Raw genomic sequence first — 11,951 nt, forward strand, 5'->3', positions numbered from 1 at the left:
TCGCCGACGAAGAACAAGTGGTTTACTCGAGGAACTTCAGCACATATCTTCACTCCCTCAGTGGAACCTCAGATTCTGCCCTTCTTAGCAATACCGAAATACCTCCGCACATATAATGAATAGATATGGCGATAGGGGTTCCCCCTGTGGTATGCCTTGTTCTAGTAAAGAAAGGTTCCAACAGTCCAGCTTTACCTTCACTAGATACAGATCTAACACATGGCATGATCACATGAATCCACTCGGGCGTGAAGCCCATCCTCTCCATCATTTGCTGCAAAAAGTTCTACTTGACCAGATCGTAGGCTTTGCTCATATCTAGTTTGATCGCTACCAATCCATCAGGTCTATTATCATTCGGCGGACTACGTTGGTGATATAATCGCTAGTAGGATTGCCTTCAAACGGTTTGCCCGTACTTTTGAAGTCAACTTGTAAAGAACATTACATAGGCTTATTTTTCTATACGATGTTAACCTATTTGGACTTTTTACCTCCGGAATCAGAACAATGGTCGTTTCATTCCACCCATCCGGCATCATGGCTCCATTCAACACCGCAAGTACCTTTTCTCGGATTTTGCTCCCATCACTTGCCAAAATTTCTTATAAAATACAGCTGACATACAATCAACATCAGGTCCCAAAGCTTTCACATTACCCATGGAATTCAGTGCCTCCTTTATTTCTTCCCGGTATAACGCCAATTCAGATTTTCATTCATCTCCGGCGTGGCAACTTGAGGAATATGTTGGAGGAGATCGTCGTTTTTTAGAGCTGCAGAAGACATGAACAAACATCTGTAGAAGTTAGAAATTAATGGCGGCGTCCCTTTGGCCTCTATTAAAGCTCTTCCTAGGCTTGGTAGTGATCACACCCCAGTTATGTGGGATTCTGGTTGTGATTCTACTCCCAAAGCTCCCATTTATAGATTTGAGAAATGGTGACTTATGAGGGATGAGTTTAAAACTCTTGCTATATAAAATTGGGCCAAGCCAGTTAAACAAGGCTCCTCAATTGATGTCTGGCAGGAAAAATGTTAGGAGGTTTAGAAAATGGTCGAAGGGTTGGAGCAAAAATATAGAATCTGAGCGCATAAACCCTAAAAAAGACCTCATGGAGGAATATGATTCCTTAGACATCAAAGCTGAAACAGAGGAGTTGTCTCCTCTGGAAAAGGCTAGGTTAAAGAACATCTATGCTGAAATGCATAACCTCTGGTTGAAGGAGGAAATCAAAGCTAAGCAGAGGTCTAGGGATAAGGATATTAAAGAAGCTGATAGGAATACTGCATATTTTCATTCTGTTGCAAATCAGAGAAGAAGGAAAATACTTGTTCACTCTCATGATGGACTTATGGGTCCATCACAGATGATGCTAAAATGCTTGATCTGGCAACATCCTTCTGCAAAAACCTATTTAAAAAGGATGACCCTTCTGGTTGTAGACTAGCAGATGATTTCTTTTCTACTTCTGAGTGTATGACTGATGATCAAAACATAGATTTGGAGGCTCCTTTCTCGGAAGAGGAAGTCATGAAGGCTATTTTTGACTCCTACTCAGATGGAGCCCTAGGCCCTGATGGGCTACCTTTTCTGTTTTACCAGCATTTCTGGGACATGTTAAAAGATGACCTTATGGCAATATTTAAAGATTTCCATGATGGAAAGCTTGACATCTTTACACTTAATTTTGCAATCTTAACCCTGATCCCTAAGGAACTTGATGCTAGTAGTATGAAGAAATTTAGGCCTATCATTCTACTTAATTGTTGTTTTAAGATTTTTACCAAAGTCCTGACTAACATGCTTTCTCTCATCATGGGTGTCATCACTTCCATTAATCAGTATTCTTTTATTAAGGGTAGATTCATTTGGAGAGTGTGGTTACAGCTCATGAAGTGTTGCATTCTATTGTGCATGAGAAAAAAGAATTCCTTCTTCTCAAGTTAGATTATGAAAAAGTTTTTGATAAAGTTAATATAGACTTCCTGTTAGACATCCTCAAAAAAAGAGGCTTATGTCCTAAAGTAATCTCCTGGATTAAGGCTATTCCTACAAATGGCTATGTTGGAGTCAAGCTTAATAATGTCATTGGAAGCTATTTCATTACTGGCAAACGCCTTAGACAGGGAGACCCTCTCTCACCTCTTCTTTTCAATCTAGTAGTTGATGTTTTAACAAGAATGTTGATTAAAGCATCCAATGCAAACCTTATTAGAGGGCTCTGCTATAACCTTTGCCCATGAGGGATTATCTGTCTTCAATATGCAGATGATACTATCCTGTTTTCTGAAGAAGAAAAATCCTGAATTAGCATCCAACTTAAAAATGGTGCTTACCTATTTTGAACAGGTCTCAGGGATGAGAATTAACTATGAAAAAAGTGAACTTATCCCTCTTTGTGTCGAGGAGGATGAGTTAGACACATATGTCAACATCATTGGGTGTCCTGTAGGAACATTCCCAATTAAATATTTAGGTATCACTCTTCACTATAATAAGCTCAGGAGAGAAGATATCCAACCCCTTAGAGATTAAATTTTGAAGAGAATTGCAGGCTGGAGGGATAAACTACTCTCCTATGCTACGATGATAATCCTCATTAAAGCTTGTCTTGCTAGCATACATGTTTATCTACTCTTCTATTTAAAATTCCCCAATGGGCCTTAGATCTCATAAACACCCAAGTGGACAATTGCTTGTGGAATGATTTTGAAGGGCATAGGAAACTCCATTTAGCAAGTTGGAGATTAGTCTGCAAATAAAAAGAGTTTGGACGGCTGGATATTTCAGACTTAGCTAATGTTAACCTCTGTCTTCTTGAATCCTTGATAAAAAGGTATTACAAAGATGATGGAAAACATTGGAAGACCCTTGTGGACACCAAGTATAACACAAACAATCCCAACATTTTATGTAGTTCCATAACTGAGGTTTCCTAGTTCTGGAAAGGGGTGATGTGTGATGTTGACAATGTTAAATTTGGATATAGATGGAAGGTTGGGGATGGCAGAAAAATTAGGTTCTAGGAGGACACCTGGTTTGGTACCTCCCCTTTAGCTATACAATTTTTTGAGTTATATGTGATCTGTAATGAACAAAATAAAACCATTGCCCAAATTTGGGATGGCTCTACTCTGATGCTTACTTTTAGAAGAAATTTCTCAGTTCCCTTAATGCAGCAATGGTATGAGTTGGAAGGGATTGTCTCGATGATATCATACTCAGAAGAGTGTGATTCTTTAATTTGGCAATATGAAACTTCTGGGGAATACTCTACTAGCTCGTTTTATGCTTTATTAATTTTGGTGGGGTTACTCCTACTATTTGGCAACTTATCATACACGCTAGAGTGCATGTGTTCCTTTGGTTACTGTCTCATAACAAACTCCTGACTAAAGACAATTTTCTTAAGAGAAACATGAATAAACCTGTGTGATGCATCTTCTACTTTGAAGATGAAAGTATTGATCATCTTTTCTTCCAATGCATTGTGGCTAGGAAAATTTGGGACATTGTCTCTGAATTTTTTAACATTTAATTATGGTAGGATTATTTGTCTATTGCTAGGTTTTGGGTTGCAAATTTTTTCGATAAAGGGAATATATTAATATCAAGAAGATACCAATTACACCCTGTCTCTGCAACAACACACCACCCTAATGGCACTACGGATGCACACAGCCAAAAAACAAGAAAAGAAAACTAAGAAACAAAAGTCGCGCTACAGTATCTCGGGCCTAACAACAGCAATACATCCACTGCCAAGACAACACCTGAATTATAGACTCTCCAAAAACGACGCATCCAAGAAGGGAACAGTGCTCAAACACCATCATCGCCCGATCAAAGATCTTAGATTTTCACCCTGAAGATAGTCCCCGCCCTCAAAACAATGTCTCCACCAAGGTCATTGCGAGGCACAACCAATTAAGGCCAGACCTTGGGTTTTCACCCTGAAAGGTAGGACTCTGCACTTCACCTGTGTTGTCGCCCCCACTTTCATACCGCTGTTGTGAAGCCCGGAACACCAAGCAAGTCTCTCAACAGCGCAGAGACTTGAACCTCCCTTAGCTAGTCCTTGATAACGCGTGAAGCACACGTCCATTGGGAACCCCAAGAGGAAGGTGTGATGCGTATAGCAGCAAGTTTTCCCTCAGTAAGAAACCAAGGTTATCAAACCAGTAGGAGATGAAGGCCACGTGAAGGTTGTTGTTGACGGAGTGTAGTGCGGCGCAACACCAGGGATTCCGGCGCCAACGTGGAACCTGCACAACACAATAGAAATACTTTGCCCCAACTTAACAGTGAGGTTGTCAATCTCACCGGCTTGCTGTAAACAAAGGATTAAACGTATGGTGTGGAAAATGATGTTTGTTTGCAATGAGCAGCAGAGAACAATGTTTGCAGTAGATTGTATTTCAGATGTAAAAGAATGGACCGGGGTCCACAGTTTACTAGTGGTGTCTCTCCAATAAGAAATAGCATGTTGGGTGAACAAATTACAGTTGGGCAATTGACAAATAGAGAGGGCATAACAATGCACATACATATCATGATGACTAATATGAGATTTACTTAGGGCATTACGACAAATTACATAGACCGCTATCCAGACATGCATCTATGCCTAAAAAGTCCACCTTCGGGTTAGCATCCGCACCCCTTCCAAGTATTAAGTTGCAAACAACGAGACAATTGCATTAAGTATGGTTCGTAATGTAATCAACACAAATATCCTTAGACAAAGCATTGATGTTTTATCCCTAGTGGCAACAACACATCCACAACCTTAGAACTTTCTCATCACCGTCCCAGATTCAATGGAGGCATGAATCCACTATCGAGCATAAATACTCCCTCTTGGAGTCACAAGTATCAACTTGGCCAGAGCCTCTACTAGCAACGGAGAGCATGCAAGATCATAACCAACACATATATGATAGATTGATAATCAACTTGACATAGTATTCCATATTCATCGGATCCCAACAAACACAACATGTAGCATTACAAATAGATGATCTTGATCATGATAGGCAGCTCACAAGATCTAACATGATAGCACATGAGGAGAAGACAACCATCTAGCTACTGCTATGGACCATAGTCCAAGGATGAACTACTCACACATCAGTCCGGAGGAGATCATGGTGATGTAGAGTCCTCCGGGTGATGATTCCCCTCTCCGGCAGGGTGCCGGAGGCGATCTCCTGAATCCCCCGAGATGGGATTGGCGGCGGCGGCGTCTCAGTATGTTTTCTCGTATCGTGGCTCTCGGTAATAGGGTTTTCGCGACGGAGAGTATAAGTAGGCGGAAGGGCAGAGTCGGAGGAGGCACGGGGGCCCCACACCATAGGCCGGCGTGGGCCCCATGCTGGCTGCGCCACCCTATGGTGTCGGCGCCCCATGGCCCCACTTCGTATCCTCTTCGGTCTTTTGGAAGCTCCGTGGAAAAATAAGACCCTGGGCTTTTGTTTCGTCCAATTCCGAGAATATTTCCTGTGTAGGATTTCTGAAACCAAAAACAGCACAAAACAGGAACTGGCGCTTCGGCATCTTGTTAATAGGTTAGTGCCGGAAAATGCGTATAAATGATATAAAGTGTATATAAAACATGTGAGTATTGTCATAAAACAAGCATGGAACATAAGAAATTATAGATACGTTTGAGACGTATCAGTCCTCCCCTCCGGCCTTCATGAAATTCTCTTCTTCCGACTTTCATCATGGATCCATAGTCACTTGATGTCAACACAGAAAAAGAGCTTCGCGCCGCTCCCTCCAGAACCAAACGGTCGGAATAAAAACATGGGTGCGCACGACCGAATACCTCCGATCCAGCAAACTCCAGGCAAAAGCACTGTTACATTCACCGGCGGAGCCTTCCGGAACTCAACACTCCGGCCAGATCACGAGTCTAGGCCTCCGGTAGGTCCTCCTCTTCACGCAAGAGAGACCCTAGGACTGCCGCCTTTATTCAGGCCGGACCCCCACGTCGGCGACCATCCTGGGCTGGCCACTCCAACCCTCCACCGGCGACACCATCGTCGGCTACCAAGCTCCTCCATCTCGCCGCCGGAACGTGGTGATAGATCAAAAGATCCACCACCACCAACCGCAGGTCGATCCTCTCCGGCGAAGAAGAGGGTCACCTCAACCATCAAACCCAAGGCTGCTGCCCCGGGCGTCCTCGTACCGCGGGAGAAGCCCAAGATCATCGCCCCTCACCGGCAAGAGGCGGAGGGAAAGGCGTTGTCCGCCTCCACCAGCCACCACCACCGGCATTCCGCCGATGGGAGGCGGGGAGGCTGCAGCCCGCACCTGGATCGTCCCCGGGAGGACCGCCGCCGCCCCTCCATCCTCGTCCGACCGCCGCCGCCCGGGAGGCGGAAGGGCCACCGCCGCCTAAGAGACTCCTTGGCCGCTGTTCCTGACGCGTCACGAGGGAGGACCCCCGCCACCGCCACGCGCCGAGATCTTTGCCCCGGCGGCGCTGCCGGCGGCGGTAGGGATGGGGTGCGGGGGTGCGGGAGGCTAGGCTAGGGTTAGTAACTTGGAAGAGTAGTGCATGTAACTTGTGATTTTCTATTCTGCTATGGCGATCTAATTCGCAAAAAAGATCCAGTCCTCAATTCTATATGTGCTCCCACACTTTGTTGCATTAGGAAATTTCGTAACGAGATGATCTTTAACGGGCAACCTTGACTTAATTTTCACTAGATTTTTCGGATGATTCTACTTTCGATCAGAAGGTGGAAGATCATCTTCAAGGATCCGATGCTCCTCTCGTCCATCGTTTCTGCGAGCATGCATCGAAGGAGTTGTCAGCAACTTTCAGAATTCAGAGTGGCTAAATGAAGGGTTGCCTCGCTAGGATTTTTGCCCATCCTCCCAGACTGTGAAGAAGAAGGCCCCGATTGGAACATGGTCTACTCCCACCTCAACACTGGAGGCGTCAAACAGCATTTCCCTTGAGCTTGCTGAAGGTTGAAGCTGTTGTATTGTGATCCAAATTCATATACTAAAGGGAGGCTAACTTCTGACTTCGCTACGCTGCGGCCTAAGCCGTACGGTACGGATCGTTGGCACCGCCTATATATACATCTTGTAAGCCGCTGGCTAGGGTTTATCAGATTATAAGATAACTCACGGCGTTTGTAAATACCTCCCGATATAGTGAAGTTTTGCTGGTTGGCGCCCATGGTTTTTTCCCCTTCTGTGTTGGAAGGGGTTTTCCACGTTAAATCTTGTGTCCCCTGCGTGTGTTCTTGTTTCGTTCTTTGTTATTTCCTTGTCGCTTTTATAACAGAAGCCCCCAGGTGTTGATCGCTGGAGACAGTTCCTAGAATATCGTCGCTCGCTGCAGAAAACTCAGCCTCTAGAGTTTAATTTTCAGTACTTTCGTCTAGTTTTTATTTTGTTTCATATACTTATGCAGCGTCCAAACTCTAGTTTTGTAATAGCTTGAACCTCGGGCCAAAATGTTGGTTTCGTTGATTTAATCAATGGAAGCAGGGAGGTTTTTCGCTGTTGATCTAAAAAAGAAATTAACGGTGGCACGAGTCGCGTGTATGTGTAACCGTACAGCAAACTCGAGGCAAGTAAAGCACGGCCTCTTCACACAAGGCCACGCCACCACGGGTACGTGACCTTCTTCACTCTCCAAAAAAAGGGAAAAACAACTGGGCATTCGATGCTTGCACAGATGAAGAACTATGACTCGGACAGAGACATTTGACCAAGATGAACTAAAACTGGGCATTCGTTTTTTTTACATCTATACTTCTGCTACACTACTCCAATGGCACTTAAACTATGGATCGTAACGACGCACGAATCTTCCTCGCGAGTTTACTTCTCATTTTCTATGACTCGTCGAGTGATTTCCAGTACCGAGACCTGCAGCTAGCAGCTAGCGCCTCGTTTCTTCCCCAGAAAATGAATTCAGAATCTTTATCCGGGTCAAGGATCCTTCTGCCTTTCCGTCGCTTCGCTCAGCTCTCCCGGCGGCGAGCTGCGAATGTGTCGCTCGCGTTGAGACGGACAAACTCATAGCAGGGAGATTCAGGAGGAGGGATATAGAGGTCTGCAGTTGGTAGTATTTGTCTCTTCTTCCTCTCTCAGCCCAGCCTCTCCAATTCTTGGATTGAACAGTTCCGGTCTGCAAGTTTCTATCCGTGTATTTGTTCGTCATCCCATGCGCACACTTGAATTTCGTGCGTGTTACTGAATCTGTCTTCTGTTGATTCCACCGGGCACTATCGGCGGGTTTCTTTGTAGGCCTAGCTCAGAATGTTGAGCAGCAGCACTGGCCATGGCGGCAGCAGCGGCAAGAACCTGGAGAGGCTCATCTCCAGGAGGGCTCTGCAGGCCGGGGGCTCTGCTCCTTGCAAGACATGGGTGCTGGGCTTCCTCTGCGGTGTCTGCACCGTGTACCTCCTCGGCGCCGCTCTCCCTCCGGTGATCCAAATCCCGTTGATCCAACCGGTGTATCCGCCGTTGCGCCGCTCAATCCTGAGGAATTCATCATTGCCTCGACATGGTAATCCTTGCACGTACGAGCATTTTTACTGCACTGTACTGTTATCACCCTCGCCTGTATTTTTACAACCCTGGCATGGGCATGTGTTTGGTACTTGCTTTTCTCAGAATTGCATATATTTATTTGGATGCCCTCTCTGCTTAACTGCTTTTGAGCAGATGGAGCTACTGCAGCATATGGCACAATTCTACTGCAACAAAAGGCAGGGGCAGCCGGAATAAGCGAGAACAGCGACGCATCCAGTGTAATACAGCTGTACAATGCCTGGAGCTCTTCACTGAATGCCACCGGTGGTGATCCAGTGCTGCACGGTTCAGCCACACCGCATCCACCTCATCTCGAGGAGTGCAGACGTGATTAGGACAAACACAGGGGGTTCGACGGTTACGGCGACGACGGCGCGTTTCCTCCCTGGACACTATGGAGAGGGTCACTTGGGCTTGAGCTGTTCAACAGGAATCGTTCAGAAAATGGGGAGCCAATGCGTTTCAGGACAAGTGCCAAGTCTGACAGACCATATCCACCTTGGGTGTGTGAAACTTGCCTGAATTTCTATTTGTTACTAGTGTTTCAGATACACAAATCTATCTTTAAATTTACAATGAAAAACTGTTGAAAGATTGCAGGATCAGATGAAGACAACTATCCATTGACCAGACAAGTGCAGAGAGACCTATGGGTTCATCAGCATCCTCCAAACTGCAGCGACCCCAGCCTTCGGTTTCTGGTTGCGGAATGGGAGAGGCTCCCTGGATTTGGTATCGGTGCGCAGCTCGCTGCAATGTCAGGGCTCCTTGCCATTGCCATGAAAGAGAAAAGGATTCTGGTGACAAGCTACTATAATCGAGCCGACCACGATGGTTGCAAAGGTGGTGGTACAATAAACTGAGATATGTTGTGCTACTACAAGTTGTTCATCTTGTACACAAAGTGTAACTGAATTTTGATGTTTTCTTTCAGGCCTCTCAAGATCTAGCTGGTCATGCTACTTTTTTCCTGAAACATCTTCAGACTGCCGGAAGCGTGCTTTTGAGCTCATGCAACGTAAAGACTCTCGGGATAATGATACTGTGAAAGTGAATGAGAATTACACCTCCAAGCAAATATGGGTCGGAAAAATACCTAGGTACCGTTACAATGTGATTATCAACTCCATGAAATGTATCATAGCAACACCATGCTACTTAGCTGTATGAGTTTTTCCTATCAATTCACTTTCTTTTTACGATCGCTATTCTCCAGGATGTGGGGGGAACCTTGGAAACTTATTCAACCAACAACTGATATACATGGGAGATTGATTAAAAGTCACCGTAAAATGGATAGGAGATGGTGGATTGCACAGGTGCCTACATGAAGTCCAGTTCCCTGCTAGCAATACATGCAGATTATAACACGGCTCAAGTTAAACGCAACAGCGTAAAGTTCTAACTGGCCAGTGTCTCTTTGAATCTCACCTTACCTGAAACTTCCCTGCAGGCAGTAAGATACCTGATGAGGTTCCGGACTGAGTATACGTGCAGAGTACTGAATGTGGCTAGGCATTCTGCATTCGGCATGCAGGCAGCAAAGTTGGTTCTTGAGATTGTTCAGAGTGATCCACCCGAAGTTTGTGCTACGAAAGCTTTCATCTAATTTGATTATTTTGGCTGCTTCCTTAGTTAGATTTGGTATCAAAAGATGTCACTATTGCAGGATAACATTACCGGCAGAACTGAATCTGCCATCGAACGTCTTGTGTGGTCGGAGCATGAACCATATATACCCAGGCCTCTTCTCAGCATGCATGTAAGGATGGGAGACAAGGCTTGTGAAATGACAGAGGATGGCTTCGACAAATACATGGAGCTGGCTGCCCGGCTCCGCAGACAGTTTCCGAGTCTCAGGAATATCTGGCTCTCAACAGAAATGCAGGCAAGTTTACATCCTCCACTCGGTGTTAACACAATGCTTGTTTCTGCAGTTGCTCTAAAACTCAACTCTAATGTTGTTGAAAAATGCAGGAAGTCATCGACAGAGCTAAGATCTACCCCAACTGGAACTTCTACTTCACGAATGTGACGCGACAAGATGGCAACATGACCATGGCGGCGTACGAAGCTAGCCTTGGCCGCGAGACTGGCACGAACAACCCGCTCGTCAACTTCATCATGGCCACCAAAGCAGATTTCTTCATTGGGGCCCTGGGATCAACCTGGTGCTACCTCATCGACGGGATGAGGAATACCGGAGGAAAGGTCATGTCGGGCTATCTCTCGGTGAACAAAGATAGGTTCTGGTAAGCGATGCGAAAGCAGCAATGCCTTGTCTCGTGGATCGTCTCGCAGCTCCCGCAAATATAGGTGTCATGTGTCATAGTTTGCTGCTTGTCTGTAGAGCAATATAGATCCCTTTGGCACCACATGTGAAACTTGTTAACGAAGTAGGAGAGCAGTAGTACTTGTGATATCAAATCAGGTACATGTCTTTTGATCTGGGATCCACTGAAGGCTTAGATATATTATCCTAGAGGTCCAACTTATTGGAAAAGAAAGAGGTTGCACTTACTCGATTTTCAGTGGCGCGCACAATGTGGGTGAGTGGTACACGAGAGATCCAATTACAGAACGTTTCATAGTAGTATGACAGTAACAACAACCCCATGCAAAAGAGATCGACAGATACACGTTTCCTGCATCCTGTAATTACATGAGCTTTTCCCCTCTTTGTCAACCACTTGATTTTCTGAAGATCCTAACAAAAAATCTCTATCCACAGTTGCCACTTCAGATATTGAAACCTTGACTATTAGATCATCCCTTTTTTTCGATAAAGGGAATATATTAATATCAAAAGATACCAATTACACCCAGTCTCTGCAACAACGCACCACCCTAATGGCACTACGGATGCACACAACCAAAAAAAGAAAAAAAAAACTAAGAAACAAAAGTCTCGCTACAGTATCTCGGGCCTAACAACAGCAATACATCCACCGCCAAGACAACACCTGAAATACAGACTCCCCAAAAACGACGCCTTCAAGAAGGGAAGAGTGCTCTAACACCGTAGTCGCCCGATCAAAGATCTTAGGTTTTCACCCTGAAGATAGTCCCCGCTCTCAAAACAATGCCTCCAACAAGGTCATTGCCAGGCACAACCAGTTAAGGGCAGATCTTGGGTTTCACCCTGAAAGGTAGGACTCTGAACTTCACATGTGTTGTCGCCCCCACTTTCATACCGATGCTGTGAAGCCCGGAACACCAAGCCATTTCCATCTCACCACCAAGATCCGACCACCATTGCTCTTCCACCAATCTTGACTTTCATGACCTTCTCCGCCAGCACCATGGAAAGAAAACAAGCTCCATGATATTAATAGCCAGCAGAGCTTCGAAGCGCTCCCTCTGGAACCAAACGGTCAGA

General features: G+C 45.2%; 1 pseudogene; it reads left to right on the forward strand.

Annotated features, from left to right (window-relative positions):
• The first annotated feature begins 8,296 nt into the window (after positions 1 to 8,296).
• LOC124690938 lies at positions 8,297 to 10,828 on the forward strand (annotated as a pseudogene).
• The last annotated feature ends 1,123 nt before the right edge of the window (positions 10,829 to 11,951 follow it).

The sequence above is a fragment of the Lolium rigidum genome, chromosome 2 (genome assembly GCF_022539505.1).
Source record: "Lolium rigidum isolate FL_2022 chromosome 2, APGP_CSIRO_Lrig_0.1, whole genome shotgun sequence".
NCBI lineage: Eukaryota > Viridiplantae > Streptophyta > Magnoliopsida > Poales > Poaceae > Lolium > Lolium rigidum.